The 21,675-nt window shown below is 36.3% G+C and overlaps 1 protein-coding gene and 1 long non-coding RNA gene across 3 annotated transcripts in view; one reads left to right on the top strand and one right to left on the bottom strand.

Annotated features, from left to right (window-relative positions):
* Positions 1–21,675, top strand: part of Snoo (Sno oncogene) — a 117,368-nt gene that overhangs the window by 27,204 nt on the left and 68,489 nt on the right. The window lies entirely within an intron of this gene.
* On the bottom strand, positions 2,260–20,196 carry LOC147643989 (uncharacterized). Its single transcript, XR_015271185.1, has 2 exons — positions 12,960–20,196; positions 2,260–12,880 (listed from the first exon to the last, which is right to left on the bottom strand). It is a non-coding gene; the product is annotated as an uncharacterized LOC147643989 (long non-coding RNA).

The following is a 21,675-nucleotide window of genomic DNA, read 5'->3' as shown; positions in this document are numbered from 1 at the left end:
CCGGCTAGGCACATGTGTCTCAAAGTGCCCCAAAGTGTTGATGATGATGACCACGATGACGCCGTGAATGATGATGATTCCGGCCAGCTGCTGTTAGGACAGTGATTTGAATCAGGAACACAAAATAGATTTCAAAATAAATACAACAAAAAAAAGAGTAGAATCATCAATTTTGTCTATAAATAGAATTTAATTAACTAAAATTAGATTTCTTCTACGAGAAAAAATATCTTGTTAAAGGAACAGAGGAAAAGACTATTGTTTGGAAAAGTAGTTTACCTTTTGTGGTTTCACCGAGGGATGTACATATATTGAGAAGAAAAGTAGGATTTTATATATTGACAAAAATATCAAACTTAATATCATATCAAAACTTATGTTTTATATGTCCATAGGATCATAAAACTATCAGAAAAAGTGTATTCAATTATTTATGCGTCTCTGTTACGATTATATTGGACTGATATATTAACCAACATTCATTTTTTGTAGATCATATATCGTAATTTTAAAGTATTGATTTATATTAAGACTTTGACCTTAAATATAGAAACAGTATAAATATTACTTGCAATTCCGTGCTCTTAATATGATTTTAATCATTTGAAGAGTATTAAGGAATCTAAATACATTTAAGTTATATTGCGAATACAGCTCATTATATATTTATTAAAACCTTAGAGTTTATTTTTTTAAAGCTTTACACAAAGTCTATAATATTAAGAACAGAAAATACTTGGCACATTCCCTACAAATTTATTTTAAAGTCTGACTTAGTATTTTATTTATTTTTGTTCAATTCGTATAACTTTTGAACCACTGTGCCCTGCTGGGGTTCATTTGATATTTGGTCAAGCGGGTGTTTGACGGTCTGGGTCTCAGTGCTGCTGCTGCTGCTGCTGATGTTTCCCTCTCTTTTCCCCTCCATGTTTGCCATCTCTTTTGCTCTTTCCAAGTGTGTGTGCGAATGTGTGTGGTTCGGTCGCCAAAGCTGCGCTTAAATGTTAATAATTTTTATTGCCGCCTGTCGCCCGTCTGACGCTGCTGTTGTCGTCGGTGAAGTCGTCGTCGTCTGTGCTCTCTGCTTCGGCTTGAAAGTACGAATATACGAATATACGAATATATATAGACGAGCAGATATGGATATGGGAGTGGAGCCTGGTATTGGTATAGCCCAACTTGAGTCCGGGGGCTTGAGAGATCCGAGCGAACGATGATAATGCTAATGGCGCTCGCCGCTGGGTCATTGTCTGGTCATTGGCCGCGGCGACGGCGACGACGGTGGCGGAGCTTTGGAGTTTTGCACACATCAGCAGAAGAAGGTGACGCGGAGTTTTGGAGTCGGTCAGCGAATTGTCAAGGGATGCACTGAAAGAAACAAGATTAATTAGTTGCATTAGAAATAATAGGAAAATATTTGGGTAATAGGAAAGTAGGATATGTTCATCATAATTCTCTAATAGTTAGTTGCCTTAGAGTATGATTTATTTGTTCAAAATTTAAGAATATAGAATTGAAGGTCTATATGTTAAAAAAACATACGCCTTAAGCTTGTAATTCCCAAGTAGCTTGTTTGGATATTGCAAACACAGTTCCTAATTAGTAGGGAAAGTAGAGTTAGGAGACTGCGGAAATAATTAGCTAGGCTCTTAACAAATGTTTACCAGTAGTAAAAAGAATTAAAAAATATATTTCTTATTTTAATAAACCCTAAAAACAACAATCACAATTCTCTAGATTAGTTTGGTAACTCGTTTACCTCACTATCTCTCTAAATATATATTCTTAATGCCTCTCCTTTCTGTCAGTGTTGATTTATTCTATTTTATATTTATATTTATTATGCCTGTCGCATGTGGCAAATGTTTGGAATGAGCCAATAGCGAAACACACCTTTGCAAAAATATAAAAAAATTGAACCCAGAGAGAACAAACAATACAAATCGAACCCAAATGCAAAGTCTACGATATGCCGACGATTGACATTGATTTGGGTTTCCGTACAAAATGCATATTGCACTCTATAGACTCGCAGTTAATTAAAATATTTTGCATTTTGCATACAGCATTTGCAAATTGCGAATGCGAATGCGAATAACAATTGAAAGTGTCAATCATTGGGGGCTTAGAGAACAAATGCAATTAACAAATCAAAGCCAAGACATGGCACACCGCGCGAATACCGAATACCGAATACCGAATACCGAGTGCAATAGAGATACAAAGATACAAGATACTGAAATTAGCGTTACAATTTCCAGTCGACTGGCAGGCAGCTGCCAAGACGGATAGACCAAGTCCGAGTCCGAGTCAGTCATTCAGAGTTGCCTCAGTCTGTGGTAGTTTCCTCTCTCTATCTCCCCTTACCCCGAAAACCATTTGAAATGGCCTTCGAGAGGCACACAATCGCACACAATCCATCTAATCTACACAGTTCCATTCGCGATTTCTTCAATCCGATCTGACTCGATGCGATGCGATGCCTGTTTGTCTCATTGATTTTTGCAATGACTAGTTTCAAGTTCAGTTCTTCATCAATCAGGCCTCTGACAACTGAACAGTATTCAGGAACAATTCACTTCGCCTCTTACATATATATGTATATGCTCTGTGTAATCGATTTTTGAATTGAGGCTGTGCAGATCAAATGGCTGGAATGCGAGCAAATAGATAAATAACTTTCAGTCATAAAGTTTAAATAGTTTCTGTAAGAAAAAAGTCATTAAAGAGATTAGTTACAAGTCAGAGAGAAAAGAGGTGCTAAAAATCAAGCTATCTAGACATTCCCAGAGAAGTGTTTCTGTGGCAGTAAATTAACACTTAAAAATAATATTATTTTAAGCTATTTGAAAGCATAACATTTTGTGATTAATTGCATTTTTTTGTATTCAATTTCGAAGATAGTAATCTTCTTGGTGGAGCTCCCAAAAACTTGTTTATAATACGTTGTTCGTTTGCCCACACATACTACTTGGAATGGATCATTACTTCTAGGATTATCAATCAATTTCCATGTCCGTAGAAATACAAATCATGTATTGGCTATAAATTGTTTGTATTTTTGTTATTTTTTCTGTGATGAGAGCTCTCTCACTCTCATTGGCGTGCCAGACACATTTTGGGTAAAATGTTTGCTAAACTTTCGCAATGCCCACATGCCGAGCGATAGACTCAACAAAAAGCGGGGCGATATTTGGAGGCATCTGGTCGATGGGATTCGGTATTGGATTGGCCAACTGTGTCTGCCACCAAACTGTCTGATCGGATCAGAAATATATCAGATATTCTGATAATGCTCCCCCTTCGTCTTCACCTTCTTGAATCAAAAGTGCAAAAATAAACAACGGATCTCGTTCTCGTGTTAGTTTTTATCATTTTCAGAGAGGAGGAAATGGGACTGGGACCGAGACAACGAGAATTGCTGAATAAATAAAATGCGCACTGACTTTTGGCTTGTTTGCTTTGCTAATTTATTTTCGAATATGATGTAGAGCTTTTAAAATAAACAAAACGAAACCAAAAAAAAGGAAGGAAAGCGTTGAAAAAATATAATTCAAGAGACTTGAACAGTCTGCGAGTGAGCGACAACGATTAGCGTTGAAAGAGAAACAAACTGGCAACGAAACGGGGACGGATACAGTGCGTTTCATATCATAAATTAATAGGAATTTATAGGCAGATGATAGCAGGAAATATATGGGGTGTTTTGTTGAAGAGAAATGTGTAAAGCAATGATGGGGAATGGAGTTGGTTTTGCAAGATTTTCATCCATTATCATAAAAGTACTTTAAGATATAAAGAAACCTTTTAAATCAAACGATTTTTTAAAAATTTCTTCTTATAGTAGTATTCAATTATTTCATAAATTCCTGTTCTCATTCTTTACACCTATGAAACCCACTTTAAATGCTCTCTCTCCCACCACTTTCTCTGCAATTGCCTTGAACTGATTAGATGCGAACATTAAACGAAAAGGAAAAAACAATACTAAAATGTCCATTATAAATATCACCCATACGCAGCGTTGACCGATAAGTGGGACCAACCGCTGGGCCCAAGGTCAGAGCATATAGTTGCTCCGCTAGCCTTTCCTCGGGTACTTTTCCGATATTAACACCATTTGGACACCGAAAAGCGTCCCAGGCGCTAACCAGGGGCAGGCGCTAATGAAAGACACGTTTACCCCCTTTGGCCAAAAGAAAGAAAAAAGAGCTCGGCAAAAAGCCAGGCTAACAGCAAAAACAATCCACAGAAGCCTTGCCAGACATGCGGCATCCGGCGTGATCAGCTCGTGGCCAGACCAGAGAGATGTGAGCTGTCAACGAGCGATCCGATCTGATCACCTGGGATGAGTTAAAGGGGTCTTCTCTGGGGGGACTTGGGAGGGGTTTATTTGTTCACTTGCGAGGGGGTTTTGGTGTGTTAAAAAAGAAAACGAAACTAGACGCAGGCTAAGAGATAGAGATTGCTAGACAGACAGATCAATTGTCACACGAAGAGTTTTGGTAGTTGCAATGCAAACTATGCCAGTACAGTGGGTTTGAAAAAAGCTATAAAGGGGGTTTTGTTAGAGAGGAAGTTGCTGTGGTTTTCTACTTTATTATTTTTGTTTAATTGAAATTAATAGTACTTGCTTAAAAGACTTAATTATGGTGTTAAATTCTGTACCTTTACTATTCATACTCTTCAAATTTCTTTCATCGTAAACAAGTCAGGAAGCTATCTTCGAAAAGACGTAATTTGCTTACAGTGTATTATATTAATCGATCATAACTTAGCCAAAAATGCATTAATTTCAATTCAGAAGCCGCTCCTTTGTTACATTTTTCAAGGTTACAAAATCTGCATACTCCATTTGAAATTTGAGAAAATTCAAATTTTTTCCAATTTTTTATAAAATTTTCAAATTTTAGAAAAAATTAAATTCTAGCTTTTAGTCAAAGCTAGATCGACTCGCCGGTTGATGCTGATCAAGAATATATATGATTTATAGGGTCGGAAATGATTCCTTCACTGCGTTTCATGCTTCGGAATGAAAATATAATACCCCCAAATGGGTATTAAAATTTCAATATTTATCTACCTTTTTTTTTGTGATAATTTAAAGAAAAAAAAGTATTGCTTAAAAAATAAGTGAAAAAGGCAGTAATTTTAATTCATAAAGCTTTCCTATGTTTGTTTTTATGCGATACTTGTAAGGATATTTCAGCTTAAATAAAGTAAACTGAATAAATACAAATATTAAGTATACGCCATGTTGTTCTTAATACATAATTAAATCAAGTATACGCCATGTATTCAGTTCATAACTGGGCCAAAAATTCATTAATTTCAATTCGGAAAACTGTCCTATGCTAGTTTTTATTGGGGTTATAAATCTGGATACTCAATTTAACATTTTAATATATTTAAAATTTTGGCAATTTTTTTTTTGACAATTTTAATGATGTAACCCTTTATAAAATTTTCAAAATTTTGAGAAAATTAATTTTAAGTCATACATAGCTAGATCAATTCGCCTGTTGATGCTGATCAAGAATATATATACTTTATGGGGTCAGAAACGACTCCTTCACTGCATTACAAGCCTCTGACTAAAATTATAACACCCAGAAAGGGTATAAAAATACATATATATATAATATAATACTTCCTCCTCGATTCTGTATCAATACTTGAACTGAAAGTTGACATAAATATTTATATTTAATTGTAGAATATATGCAAGTGCGATAAATCCAGAGTCTCTGTGATATATCGTAAAATATAATCGGATGAAAAATATAAATAAATAGCATTTAAATGTTAAACTTTGATGGCTAAAATTAGAATATATCAATGCAACTTTTGTTTCCATTTTGTGGTATATTTAATGCTTATTTAACCACTGTACTTGCCCAAGAGTTTCCTTTTCTGTATAACAAAGTGCGACAATCAATCAGCAAAGACATCGGTCAGCAGGTCAAGCGCCCGCTAGGTGGCGCTATTGATGTTGTTGCCGCCGCCAAAAGTTTTGCTTCTGCTTTCTGAGTGCAATTGTTGTTTGTTGTTGCTGCTTCTGCTGCTGTCGCTGCTGCTGTTGTTTGTCTAGACTTTGTTTTGACTTTTATGCTATATATGCTAATTGATGTCAGCAACAGTAGCAGCAAAAGCAACTTGTTATTGCCATTTGCGAATCCCATTGTGTGATTGCGTCGACTGTCCCCTTTTGCCCGCTGCTCTTGTTGTCTAATTTGAAAATTGCATTGGCCTCCACAGGCAGTTTTCTGTAATTTTTCGCCTCTTTTTTTCTCTACGCTAAGTTTTCATTTGATTTAGTTTTTTTCTCTATTTTTTATTATTACTTTTGTGTGTTTTTGGACCCACGCACAATCGTATTTTTTTGTCCAACTGCCTGCAACTGTAAACACGAGACGCGTCGCAATGTCTGCGGCAGCGCAATGGGAAAAATCGGGTTGAAAAGTTGTGGGGAGGAGAGGTAGGCGGTGGAAAAGTTGTGGGGAAATGTAGGGGATAAACCAGGGGGGGGGGGACTGGAAATGGTGACGGGGGCGTGACAACGAATCCGCTGCTGAATGCTAACTCTGCTGCTGCTGCTGCTGCTGCTCCTCGACATGAATATGAAACGTATGTAAAATAAAGGGAAACGCATTGCAATTTGCAAAGCGCAGCAGAAAAAAATGTACATAGGGGAAACTAGGGGTAACAGGGGGGGGGGGAGGAAAGGCGAGAGCTTCCAAGCTTCACTGTACAGTTGGAAAAATTAATACAAAATCTAGGTTGAGTTTTAAATATTTATTTGCAATTAATACGAATTGTGTGATATATGATTTAATTGACTAAATTGTACGGAAATAATTATCAAAGAAAGCTATATGGGTTAATGCAACAATTAAACATACATTTCTATATTATTTCTTATATATTTAAATTCTTATGATGGTAAAGCATCTATTCAAGACTTATATTAACAATTTCTAAGGGGGTTTTAAAGAGGATAACTATTTCATAACAGCTTGAACTAAGAATAAAGTAATCTAAGACCAAGAAACTATATTTATTTATCTCTTAATTATTTTATAACCTAAGAATCTAAGTTAATTTCTTTCTGTGACTGAGTTGCTCTCCTTATTTGGTTTGTGATTTTATTTTTTGAGGGGTTATGATGGCCGCTGGTATTGTCAAATATCTTTCCCCTTGCAAATTGTATTTATTTGTTCAAAGTTTTTCCCCCAGCATTTTATAACCCTCGAAGCTCCAACGAATCTCCCCAGTTTTAGTCAGCAATGAAAACTTCGAAAGGGGGAAATTAATTGGCAATGCAGAGATGCAACATTGCTGCATCAGCATCTGCAACAGCAACATCTCATTGTCATTAGGGTGTTAAAAGGCGATGCTGCATTATCATTAGTTTGCTGCAGCTGCTGCTGGGTGGGCGTGGCACTAGAATTTTCCAACATTTTTCATTATTTAATGTAGCTGCAAGTCTTTTCGTTTATATTTTTTTATTCTATGCTACTCTTTCGCTCCCTATCTTATCGCCTGCACTCTCTATCTCTCTCTGTATATGCCCTGGGGCGCTTTTCTTATTTATTTGCGTTATTTATTTCTTGGCGCTCTCTGCTTTCGCTTTTGGCAGCGCCAGACGGCAGCCGGTTGTGTGTTGTGTGTTGTTTGCATTTTGTGACAAAAATAAATGCGCTTGCATTAATTTGCCCGTCTGCAAATTGCCACCGGCCACAGCACAAGTACCACTACGAGTACTCGTACCATTACCAGTACCAGTACATGCACAGTTTTTCCCGCTGCAATTGCACAAATTCAAGCGAAATGCAAATGTTTGACAACGTACTTTTTTCGACCCCTTTCCCCTCCACTTCCATTCCGTTCATTTGGTGGTATGTTTGCTCTGGTTCTGACTCAGCGCCGGGAAATTCGAAATTGAGTAATAGTCAAAGAGGAAAATATATATATACATACGTATAAAGGGTAAAACCACTTACTTTGTCCCTTTTTGGTTCCAGAACCCAAAAAGGCTCAAAGGTGTCAGCCAAGCAAACAAAATCCCTCAGCATAAACGCACAAAGACGAAAAGTCAGTCAGCGGTGGCAAAGTGCAACTAGGGCACTGAGAGAAATTTATTGGAAATATATTAACTCAGAACATTAAGAAATATGTAAGGATCTTCCAAAGGAAAGAATTATGTTCAAAATCAGTTTTATTAGTTAAAAAAGTGGCAGTTTTGTTTTAATTTAGGTTTAGTTTAATTAGATAATAATACAGCGATAATATGTAAAAAAACATAGTTATGTAACATATATATAATTATAAATAAATAAATAATAATACTAATATGTTAAAAATGAATACAAAATAACAAAATACATTATAATATATTTTAAAATAATTTATAAAGATTTGTATATTTGCTAAAAAAGTTTTCGAGATATTTATCACCCTTACAATATTCATTTAAAAGAAAACATCTATATTTATTGATATTATTAAGGACAATTCTTTCGAAAAATCCAAAATTAAATATCTCATAACTCAGCCAAAAATTATTTAATTTCAATTCGAAATGCTGTTCTGTATTAGTTTTTATTGGGCTAATAAATCTGCGTACTAAGTTTAAGGATTTAGAAAAATTAAATTTTTTCCAATTTTTGACAATATTAACGATGGTTACATGGTTACCCCTTATAAAATTTTTAAAATTTTGAAAAAATTAAATTTTGGCCGGACATATCTAGATTGATTCGGCTGTTGACGCTGACTAAGAATATATATGATTTATAGGGTCGGAAATGGCTCCTTTAAAAATTACATGCTTCTGACTAAAATTATAATACCCTGTAAGGATATAAAAAGGTTGGAATTAATCAAGGAGCTAAAATAAATATTTATTAAATTTAAAAAGGGTTCAATTTAGAATATATCTCAAGAAATTAATAAGATATTCGCTTACTCCAGATTTTATCAGGAAGGTTCGTTAAATTAGGACAAGCAAGGTTATAAATAAACCTACAGTACCCAAAAGAAATACAAAATAAATTTAAATTGACTTTAAAAAGTCCTAAAATGCTCCCCAAAAGATACAAATTTATAAAATCTTAAGCTTAGCACCATTTCACCCCCAAATATTTCCCTCAGTGCATTTGTAATTCACAGCCATTGACGATTATTGTTGCTCGCTTCCTAGGATGTGCAAACATGTGTTAAGTCAAAGCAACAAACCAACAAACCGACAAAAGGCAATCAAACACACACACACACACACACTCGTATATAGGTGTATTTCCCAGCCATTTGAACAATAGATAAAGCCAGAGATCATAGAGAGTCATTAGAGTCATCACCTAACCATAATTATTGGCATAATTACTGCAGGAGGAGGAGGAGGAGCAGCGCCAAAGTGCGTAAGAGAAAAAGTCTATAATAACATTGTCGTTAGGTTTTAGTCGGGGTAATCAGTGTGTGCTTATCGTGGGCCTTATAGAGGGTCCCCCTTTAGTCCTACATGCATTGCGATGGTGATCACCATGACTAGACACGAAATGGATTTCTAATGAGACCTAAAGAGGGGGGAATGCCATAGCTGCCACCTGAGCTACCTGTGTGTTCCCTCCGCCACTCCCAAGAAAAGGGGAAGATACCACACCTCAGCCTCAAGTACAACGTATGGATAAAAGCTAGAATGCAAAAAAATAAACTGGGGGGAAACGCCCATTAAAGTTCAATGATATACAAGGAAATTTATAGCAGAGGAAGTTGGGTATTTATTAAAGAAGAAACATAAATAAAGGGCTTAAGTAACTAAATATGATATAAAATAACTAGAAAAGTTTAGAACAAAGAAGTTTTATTTAAGTTTTGAGTTATAATAAATAGGTATATGCTTTAGGGACCTATCAATATTTATTTTTAAGTGTCCTTTAACAATTTTCCACATAATTCATTATCATTTCAAGCCTCTTCAAATCCAGAAAATTCTCTCTCTAGAAGTATTTCTTCAAAAAGTTGACTTTGCATATATAAATATTTAGAATCTGTAAAATACAGTCAGTACTTCAGTCTCTTCATTTTCCTTTTGATTTCCTCTACTCTCCGATTGATTTGTGGCGACTCTGCTGAATTCGTTTTTGGTGAATTATTGATGATGCCGATTCGATTTCCAATGCAGTTGCTATCCGACTTGATTTCCATTCGATATAACGAAGAGATATATAGGTATTTCCTTTATATATTTACGAGCAGGGAGTTTGTTTCAATTTTGTGGAATTTAAATATTTGTTTTATTATTCTCTTCTGTTGTTTTTTGAGCACCGGGACTTGTTGCAGTTCTTTTTTATTGCGTATACGCCATGTGAGTGTCACACAGGAAAATTTATGATATTTGTTAAAAAAAAATTTAGGAAGAAAAAAGTAATGGCAGCGTAAAATATTTTCCCGATGCCATCAACGAAACGCCGTCAACACCTGCAGTATTTTGTAGCCTGCAGCCATGACGACCACGCCCCCAAGCCTCTTGATTTTCCCCCCCTCATATTTTCCCCCCCTCATATTTTCCCCCCTGCCTCTCCCCTTGTTACAATTTGTTGTTCGCTTGACAAAATGCATGGCCAAACAGCCGCGAATGAGCACAGCAGCAGCAGCAGCAACGTGCAACGTGCAACGTGCAACTTGCAACTTGCAGCAGCAGCAAACGAAGTGGCGGTCCAATGCATGCGTTTGAAATTAAAAACTGAAGTTTTGCACGCTACATTTAAAGCAGCAGCAAACGGCAAATGCAACAGCAACAACAACAAGTAGAAGGAAAAGCCTGAGCTGCAACAATGTGAAAATGCAAACTGCGATCATAAAAATTGTGGCCCAACTGCAACCGCAGCCAAAACGGGACGTGAACGTGGACTTGGACATGCTCGTTGCCGTGGATTTGGCTGGAGGAATGCAGGCAGTGCACAGAGAGAAATTTCTAGGGATATTTTGAGAGGTTTTTGAAAGAGAATAAAAAAATGCAAAGGCAAGCTTTTTCTAGATAAAAGATGCAGAGAGTGTCAGTATATCGTTAGTGTATCAATATTTTAATTGAAATCCGATATATCAATAAATATTTTAGGAGATTTATTTTTAGGGATATATTTATTTAATTATAGTAAATTCAATGAACAAGTTAAATTCTTATATATTTAAAATATCTATTATTTTCTAACTGTGTAAAGGAAAGGGAGGGGCTGAGGAGCAGCTCGCAACTCATGTGGAATTGATGTGTGGCATGACTCGTCTGTCTGTCTGTCTGTCTGTCTTTCTCTCTCTATACCTCACTCCCTATCTCTTTCTCTCTGTCTGTCAGTCAGCCACTGAGGGAGGGAAAACTGGGCGGGAAATGCAGCGGGAAAAGAGGAGCACCGAGCTAGCGAGCTCACCCAGCTCGCATTGTTTTTGCCGTTTTGTTTGAACTTTATTTTTCAATGTTGCACGGCGGTGCGGCGATGCAACAATTTGCACGCCGCATCCCCATCCCCCTCGCCCCTCTGTCGCTCTTCTCTATTAGTTAATTTGCAATTAAAAGCCAAACACGTTTTGGCGGCATCCAAATGTCTTTCGGGGCCCACCCACGTTGCCTTCGGCGTTTTGATAATCGTCATGGCTCCAATGCCCATCCATGCCTTTGTATCTATGTGTGTTCACTTCTATGCCACAGTGGGTGTGTGTGTGAGTGTCTGTGTTTTTAGCCAAGTCGCAGGTACAAAGCCAATGGCCAAGGCCAACAACACGTGCTCTGTTCGAAGATGGTTAGGCCAAGGGAGCTTTGCCAAGCGGCTTCGAGATGGAAGCGTGAATTTAAAATATAAATAAAATAGTTCAAAAATTAAATTAAATTAATAATAATACTAGGAATTAATTTTGTACAATATAGTTGAACAGAACATTTAAAAATGTGACTTAAGTTAGTGGATATTTGCACAAGAAGAGAGTGAAATATTGAAACAATAGGGGCAATCAAACTTTAAACTCTAAATGAACATTTTATGTTTTTATGCTTCTTATTTTGACATTTTAAAACCTTATTCCAAGTCTAGAATTAATTAAATTTTTCTCTTTAAAGAACAATGTACATAAACATATTTAATTTTTTATTTATAGTCAGATTTCAAGACTACAAATCCTTTTCTACTCCTTGCTATAGTTTCTCTTGCTGCTTTATCCATATTTATATATTTATTTGTTTTGGGGATTTTCTAATTTTCCACCCCGCCTCACGTTGTCACCTCTTTGGACTCCAATCTCTTTTATTTTTTGTATTTTTTAATGTATTTTTTCCGCCGCATGTGTGCATTGGCATTTGCATTGCTCGCGTGGAGTTTGCCCGTCGCCAAAGTCGCAAAGTCGTCTGCTGTTTTGCCATTGCTGCGAGTCTATATATCGCTGATTATCCGGCTGCCAATGCCATTGCCCATTGTTGCATTTGTTGCATTTGTTGCATTGCTGCTCTGAGCGATTTGTCTTCCATTTGGGAAGCAGGAGATGGTGGAGGAGAAGGTGGGGCTGGGCAAATGTCAGGCGACAGAATGGAGAATCGATGCAGGCGAGCCGAAACGTGAGCTGGCAATTAAGCAAGCCAATATCTTGGCCAGGTTGCGAGCCAAACTCGGCTCAAATGCCAATCCAAGACGGTTTTCCAGCCGAGTCATCCGTCCCGTCTCTATATATTCCACGTCCAAGACGTCCTGCCTGACGGATCAGCCCCAGAGTCTCTTGGTGCACATGTCAATTGTGCTCAACTTTGGACTCGTCGTCGTCGTTGTCGCATTCAAATGGCCAAGGAATACTTATGGCCTTATAGGTACATAGGTTCAGCACTGAGGGGAAAAGCCATCTGAAATATATGTATATACAGTATAAAGATATAGGAAATTCTTGCAATCTGGGGTAGAGTAGATACGGGAGATACTAACCTTTGAACCCAGCATTAACTGGGGACTGATATATCAATACTCTATTGATATTTTACTTAAAAGTTGGTAACCAAAATGATATTTTTAACATGTGCAATAAATTAATGTCCTGTTTGATATTTCAGAATAATATAATCCAAAAGAATAATGGAAGATAACTTGGGGAAGCCGAAGTTTGTATACTCTTATAATTTCCTCAGGTTGCCGAATTTGAAAATATCATAACTAAGCCAAAAATGCATTAATTTTCATTCGGAAAGCTTTTTTGTACTAGTTTTTCTCAAGTTATAAAATCTGTATACTCATTTTAAGAATTTAAAATATTCAAAATTTTATCAATTTTTTACAATTTTTAACGATGTAACCCCTTAAAAAATTTTGAAATTTTTGAAAAAATTAAACTTTACCCGGACAAAGCTTGATCGATTTGTTTTTTAATACTGATCAAGAATATATATGATTTATAGGGTCGGTTGAATTATTATACCCTACACGGCTATAAAACATCAAATAATATTTTTCTAATATATTTCTATATAATATTGATATTTTAACATTTCAATATTTAGACTATCTATCTATCGAAGTTTATAACATTTTCTATATGCGGGATATTTATGTGAATATATATCAAACCGGACTTTTCCTCTCGATATTTATATCTCCCCTTTCTTTTAAATTTCCTTTTAGAACTCTTATTTCCCCTCAAAGTTTTCTGCCAGTGAAAAGTCCGGTCAACTGATTAGTTTTCCCCCATATGCTGCTGGCCGGGAAAATTGTGTGACGAATGCGGCATCAATTGAGGCAGCAGCGAGCTGCTTTCCATCTGACCATGGCTTTTCCCAGCGGTTTGCCATTTAAGCCATTTCCGGGAGCGAAGGGAGAGAAGTTAGAAGTGGAAGCCGCATTGGCTAAGCCGCGGAAAATGCGCGCGAAAATTGTGTGAGAAATTTCCTGGAAGAGAACCTCAACCTGAAGAATAAATGAATGACTGACTGACTGACTGACTGACTGAATGGAAGGTGAGATGCTTGGGTTGGGTTGGGATAGATGGCCAAATGAATGGAGCGAATGGTCATCATCTTTGTGGTTTGTTTTGTCTGCGGCGAACTCCCCTCCCTCTCTCACTCTTAGCCGATTTTAATCATTTAATTAAAAAGTCTGATTTTTAATTAGTTCAGCGGAAAATTGTCGAAGGGGGCGGTGGGGAAATAGTTTGCTCTGCGCTCACGCAATTTGTAAATTTTCCTTTATTAGTAGCCGCAGCCCAGAGTCCGAGGGGATAAATATCATTCGAGAGTTTCTTAAATATCATTTACACGCAATGAAAGCCATGTTCTTCGCCTGCCAGATATGGCCAGATATCGCCAGATATATATGCACATATAAAGACGCAGCCGCAGATAGGGATCTCTGGGCAATTACAACTCGTTTTATTGTGCGAACTGTGTGTGCGGTCAAATTACATCGATAAATATAGCAAACAATTGCAGTCGAAGCGAAGGCAGCGATGCGAATTAATCCCCAAGTGCAACCCCTAAATTATAAGCAGAAAAAAAATAACAAAAATCCGACAAATAAAAATTGCTTTTTAATTTTAAGGGGGGAATTTATGAAGTGCAAAAAATAATCATAATGAAAAACACTCTTTTAAAAGGGGGAATAAAAAGTGGCTAATAATTTAAAGTTTAATGCAAGACAAATAAAGTTTTAAAATGGGAAAAGTTGAGTAATAAAAAATGAAGATTTTAGTAAGAAATAATAAATGAGGAAGGTATTTTTTTGTGGCTTTTGATTTATCTGTAGGAAAATGGTTTATTTTTGTTTTAGAAAATAGAAAGACAACTTGGGAAGTATTAAGTTAGTGCAGGATCTTTCTTTAGTTATTCTACTTTATGAAGAAAATTAGGAGTTCTAATTAGACTTCTTATATTCTATAACGAAAATATATTACATTTTTTGTTGTTGTACAGTCGAGTCCCGATAATTCGAAATGGTAAGGGGATCACTTTTTTTTTACGAATTAGACGGGAATTCGATTTATCGAGATTTCTATTTAAAGGGGCTCAAAAATGAAAGAGTCGAATAAACGGGGTTTCTACATTTCACATAATGTTTACATATGTATTTAGCTTTATTAAAATTAAACAAACATAACAAATATGTACATTCATTTGTACGTTTTTCAAATTAAAGGAAAATTAAACAAAAAATTAACAAACAAAATTAAGCAGAAACATTAAATTATTAAAAACGAAAATTTATGCTTTAAAATAATTGGTAATTTTTGATTGCTTCGTGTTTTTTTCTTTTATTTTTTCCATCGCGTTTTCTAAACCTAGTGCTGCCGGCCAAGTTTTAGAAATGTGTTGTGTTACAAAAGTTGCAAGTCATTGTTTATTAGTGTTCAAAGTTAGTAAGTGAACATACATACTTACTGATCAGAGTTACTTACTGGTCATAGATAGTTACTGTTTAGAGTTACTTACTGCTCAGAGTTACTTAGTTTTCATTGATACTTACTGATCAGAGTTACTTACTGCTTAAAGTTACTTGCTGATTAAAGTTAAATTAAATATCAGCTCGCTGCTGCTCTCTGCCTCTCCCCCACTCTCGCTATGTTAATCGCTCTATGTTAATCTCTAGAGGCAACAGCTTCTCTCCCACGCACTCACATTCTCTTCTCTGCTCTGCTCTGCTCTGCTCTGCTCTGCTCTTCTCTGCTCTGCTCTGCTCTGCTCTGCTCTGCTCGCGGACTATAAATAGAGGCGCTGAGGGCCCGCGCTCCTCAGTCTGTCCTAGGGGTACCTAGTGTTAACATCTCAAGTGATAGTGCAAGTGATCAGCCTTCGGCCTAAAAATATGACGTGGCCAATGCAATACATCTGGATGACTAGGAAGATCAGCATTTTTGGTCACAACACTGGAAGGACGTGTCCTCTACTGCGGTAAGTCTTAAACATGACATTTATATTACAGTCGAGTCCCGATAATTCGAAATGGCAAGGGGATCACATTTTTTACGAATTAGACGGGAATTCGATTTATCGAGATTTCTATTTAAAGGGGCTCAAAAATGAAAGAGTCGAATAAACGGGGTTTTTACATTTCACATCATGTTTACATATGTATTTAGCTTTATTAAAATTAAACATGTACATTAATTTGTACGTTTTTCAAATTAAAGGAAAATTAAACAAAAAATTAACAAACAAAATTAAGCAGAAACATTAAATTATTAAAAACGAATATTCAAGCTTTAAAATAATTGGTAATTTTTGATTGCTTCGTGTTTTTTTCTTTTATTTTTTCCATTGCGTTTTCTAAACCTATTAGGTTGTCAAACACACTATTTGGCACATCATGAGTCGAAAAATAATCTTTAAGTTGAGGAATTAATGCTCTGGTTTGTAAATTCTATAAAATTTCTCCTCCGTTCTGATGTCTGCAAAATCTAACGTCGCTTTAACTACAAAATATCTCGCATCGCATTACGATTTATAAGAGGTTTCGAAACAAAATTACGATTTTTAAGAGGTTCAATATTCTTTGCGTTGCGCCAAATACTACGAATTAACGAGGGGACCAAAATGTATGGAATTTTTACGAATTAACGAGTTTTTTTTCAAGGGGACAGATTTTTTTACGAATTATCGCGATTTTCGATTTAGCGGGGTACGAATTATCGGGGTTCGACTGTATTAGAAACTTTAAAATACTCTTCAAAAATATAAAATTGAAGGAGCTGGTACATGTTTTTTTTAAATATTAACATAGATCACCTTAAACTCACTATAATTCTATGGCAAATTTCCTAATCTATCCACAAATTTCATCCATTTTAGCTTATGGATGCCAGAGCCTGGTGGCTTTTGCATTTTTCATGTTCGCTAGCCAGGATAATTTGCATTCCTGCTCGCTCTAACCCTCTCTCTCTCTCTCCCTGTTCCTGGCTTTGTCTCCTTTGGCCTGTCTGCCATGTCAACGTCTCCCCCTGACTTCCTGTCTCTCCTTCTCTCTCTGTCTCTGTGGGATTCCCCCTTTTCAGCCGGGTCTGTGTGCCATTTGCATGAGAAGATAACGTGTTTATAATTTTGACCCAGTTTTGCCAGAGAGACGCCAGCCATCCTTTGCATGTGTACTGACTCCTATGCCAACCAAGGTACCTTCATTGTTGAGGAGTGTTGTTTGTGTGCTCGGAACATGGAATTGTGGGTGGAAGTCTTAACCCATATTTACCCCATTTCGAAAAGGGAGGAACCCCCTTTTACAGTAGTTTCATTTATCTTTTTTTGGGGCGCGCATCCCTGATGCTGATGTCCTTAATTGCTGCGGGCTTCAGGTTTGCTGTGCGGCTGACACAAATTCAGTTGCACAAAACTCTAGCCAAGTTTAATTTTCTGTCACTCAAAATGGATTTAATTTAATATACATTTAGGAAATACACCTGAGACAATTAATTGAGCTTAGAAGCAGTAGAAATGGTGGTAAAATATCTCTTACAAAACTAAAGAGACTCTGGTAACCACTTTATTTCTATCTTTAGTTATTTGGGTATCAATATTTTCACAGTTTGAATTCCTCTCCCTTTGTCGCTGACCTCCCTTTGAATATCCCCTTCACTATTTATAGAGCTTCTCTATATTGCACTTTTCATTGGGATTTGTGGCCCCTAATTAATATTTCATTTGCTGCACTTTGGCACTGCTCGGCCGTTAAAACAAATAAACTCAAGCTAGAAAATTTTCCTTTTGCCTTTCCCGCTACCCGTTCTCCCTTTTCCTTGTTTTAGCCATTTTTCTGCCACAAAATTAATTGAAAGAACCGCGATTGCCTTCTATTTCTATTTCGTTTGCTGCCTTCTCAGCGATTTTTCATGAACATTTTTTCATTAGACGTTTGTTTATTGTTGTTTTTGGGGTTTTTCACCCGTCACATTTTTGTTGTTCTTCTTATTTTTTTCGCTCTGGCGAACCTTGAGCCATGATTTGTGCCAAAAGGCAAACAAGGGACAATAATGAGGACGATGATTGCGTTGCAAGACGATGAAAATTATGATTATTAAGAAAATAATAATAATGGCAGTGGACAGTGGGTATTCCAATTTAAATAAATCACCAGGGGTAATGGGAATCGTAATTTTTCTCTCTTTTTTCTAAAGCTGATTCCTTAGAAGGATGTTGAGAAGAGAGAAGGGAAAATATATTACATAAAGCTCATGTATAAGTAGAATACAGCTGAAAAATGTCAAAGGAATAAGAGGGAATTACTTGCAACGAATTATAATTGTAAACTTAATATAAAAATACTTAGATCTTGAATATTTAATAGGTATCTTTCTCAAAAGATGAATTCTCACTTGTTTGGTTGCTAAATGATTATAGCAAACTAATATGAACATTTCTCTTAACTATTAAAGCAAAAAACTGGTAGAAATAAAGTGCACTTTGGGTGCCTTGAATGCTGTCATTCCTTCCTTCCTTCCGCTCCTGTTTCACCATTTCCCATTTGGCCAACTCTCCCCGGCAATTCCGCAGAGAGAAAACCGCCGCAACATCCCGCGGTCTCATTACAATAAATTATGCAAACAAGCGACAAGCAACAACTCCACCGCCGTCTCCACTGTCATCTCCTCCTCCTCCTGGCTCCTCCTCCTCCTGGCTCCTCCTAGGCCAGGCCACCTTCATCCGGACGACTCCGACGACGACGACGACAATGTCTACCCCCAACATGGTCGACCTCTTGCACGACGAGGCTGTAATTAAAAGCCATTTCGAGGAGCAGACTTGTCTTTGATGTAGCCTGAGAGGGGCACAGTTCCCGCTCCCGCTCCCGATCCCAATCCCAATCCCAATCCCAATCCCGCAAGCAACCACAACCCCCGGTGACACCAAAACCTCAAGTTGTCCCGCCTTCCCGAACCGCCGGCCTGTGGGAGCAAATGTTGTCCATAATTAGCGCAGTTTTGCATTAGAAGGCAGAGGCAGGTTAAGGGGAAGAGGAGAGGCGGCAAACTTACACCTGTCTCAGAGGTGCACTGTGCATAATTTTCAATATTAATTAAAGCGTTAAACTTAAAGAGCTCAAATGCTCATTATGATGGATGATGGTTCTCTCTAATACATTAAATTTTAGTATGTATTCTAGGTAAATTAGTAATTGAATTAATAAGAGAGTATTAAAAAGTACAAGAAATTGATTAAAAGGATAAAAAGTATTATACAATAATTATAATTGTATAAAATCCATAGAACATCTTTTCAGAGGTTTAATATAACATTTTTAAAAAATCGGATATATAAACTATTCCTCACAAGTTTTTTAATTAACATTAATTAACTTTTATTAAAAGGGTAATAAGTATGCATTATCGTCTATATCCTGTGATTTCTGGTGCACAAGGATATAGTTTACAAATAGTTTTACAAAACCTAAAATATAAAGAATTGCTCTAAAACCTTTTTAATGAAAATTAATTAACTTTTATTTCCTCTGTACATTTGCTCTACTTTTCTCCCCTCTGACTTTCCTTTAGCGGGTTTATACTTTCTTTTTTCCGGGTGTCCGTGTGATTTATTGTCAGAACTCCTTCAGGTGCAACCCGAGTGCCATGTTTTTTTTTGAGTTTGTTTGTTTATGCAAAATGGTGTTGGCACCTCCTCTTCTGGCCTTCTTGCTACATAAATTTGTGGCTAGCTGATAGTAAATCAAAACTGTATTTTTATGGCGATTAAGATGTCCTGGTTAGGATTTTATTTCCTCGTTGTTCTTTGCCGTTTTTATTTTAATTTCTCTCTTCTTTTTTTTGTGTGAGGCAATTAGCTATGGCCACCAACCAAGAGTGACTAATGCGAGACCAAAAGACCAGGCCCAGTCCCAGGCACAGGCACTGGCAGACCTCCTCCTTTTCCTCCTCCTTGCGACACGCAATAAATTAGCGTAAATTTACAACATTTGCTAAATTAAAAATGGCAAACCGAAGGAGACGGAACAGAGAAAATCTCTCGGGGGGGGGGAGTTGGGGAGGACAAATGATAATGATGATGCTCGTATAAATAAAACAGCATTAGAGGGATGCCGCAAGGAAGGGTATTGGGTATACGCAGTACATATTCCTCACCCGCTCTCCCTCAAGATCTGGTGACTTTTGCAACTGTTTGCTCGTTTATCGTTCGCTGTCACTCAGCTCAAAGGGGGCAATTAACGCTCCCCACAACTACAGACAGTACAACAGCCAATGCAAAACATAGAGGGGCAAAAAAAAAACACTCGAAACAATCTATAGAAAACTTAAAGAATATATTTGTGTATATGCTAATATTATGGATAAATCGAAGATTTTTAAACATCATAACTAAGCCAAAAATGCATTAATTTCAATTCGGAAACCATTCCTACGCTAGTTTTTATTAGGGCAATAAAACTGCATACTAAATTTTAAAATATTACAAAATCTAAATTTTTGACAATTTTAATGAAAAATTCGAAAAAAATTTCCAAATATTTTTTTTTTCAGCTGTTCATAGTTAGATCGATTCAGCTGTTGATGCTGATCAAGAATATATATGACATATAGGGTCGGAAATGACTCCTTGACTGTGTAACAAGCTCCTTCCTGGTATAATGGTAATGGTATAAAAATCAAAAGTAATTAATGCTTATTCTATAAAGTGAATTGTTTCTCTCAGTGCTTAGAACGCAGCACAGTGTCGGGGGCATTTTTATAGAGAAGTGGGGATAATATCGCTGGGTTGGTGGAGGAATAGACGCGTCGCCCATTTTCCAACGCCCGGCGACATATTGGCGACGCCATTTTGACGCCGTCCCTCCGTCGTTTTGTCTATTTGTCTGTTTTGTTCGTTTTTCGCACGCAAAAGGACAACAACGCCGGTCTGTCTGTCTCGCTTTCGCCATTTTGTTTGCCTTCTCTTTCTGGCGACAAACAGAAACACTAAAAATTACGACGATGCGAAAAACTCTCCTTTTTCGCCACCCATTGTCTATATTGTTTTCTTTTCTGTTTTATTCATAGTCTAATTTTAAAAATATTGTTTTACTCTTTTTCGAAATTTCAATATAAAAAAATCTTTAATGTTTTAAAAGTATTTTTTGTATTTTTTGTATAAATTATGATTTTGATTTAGAATATATTTAACAGAGACTAGTTTTCATGAAAGGGGTTATTTATGGGATTATTTTAACTTAAATATATTACCTAAAATCTTATTGAATAATTTAAATCTTGCTTGATAGCTTACAAGTAGTTTCTTACTTTTTCAAAACTGATAAATATTTTAATATTTGACATTTTAAATTGAGTATGCAGAGTTATTAACCCAATAAAAACTAGCATATAAAAACTTTCCGAATTAAAATTAATGTACTTTTGGCTTAGATATGATATTTGAAAAACTTTTATTTGTCTGAGAATTGTCATATCAAAATATTGATAAATATGTATTAAAAAAATGGGAATATTTTAAGCTTAGTTTTGAACGATTTTCAAATCAATTCTTAAATTCTAGTGCTAACTTCAAGGGTATAAAAACTTTGGATTCCCAAAGTTAGTTTCATTTCATGTTTTTTATTTTTCTGAATTTATTGTGTTAATTTATTGGGTGCCAGGGCCAAAAGCCTGTGTGATGGAAGCGATTTGCATATTATTGCAACCATTTGGAACAATTTATGTGATCCCTATCCACTTCTAGGCCCCAAA

Source organism: Drosophila serrata, unplaced genomic scaffold (genome assembly GCF_035046125.1).
Source record: "Drosophila serrata isolate PLE 108 unplaced genomic scaffold, ASM3504612v1 contig_240, whole genome shotgun sequence".
NCBI lineage: Eukaryota > Metazoa > Arthropoda > Insecta > Diptera > Drosophilidae > Drosophila > Drosophila serrata.
This window is presented reverse-complemented; position numbering and strand designations above follow the sequence as displayed.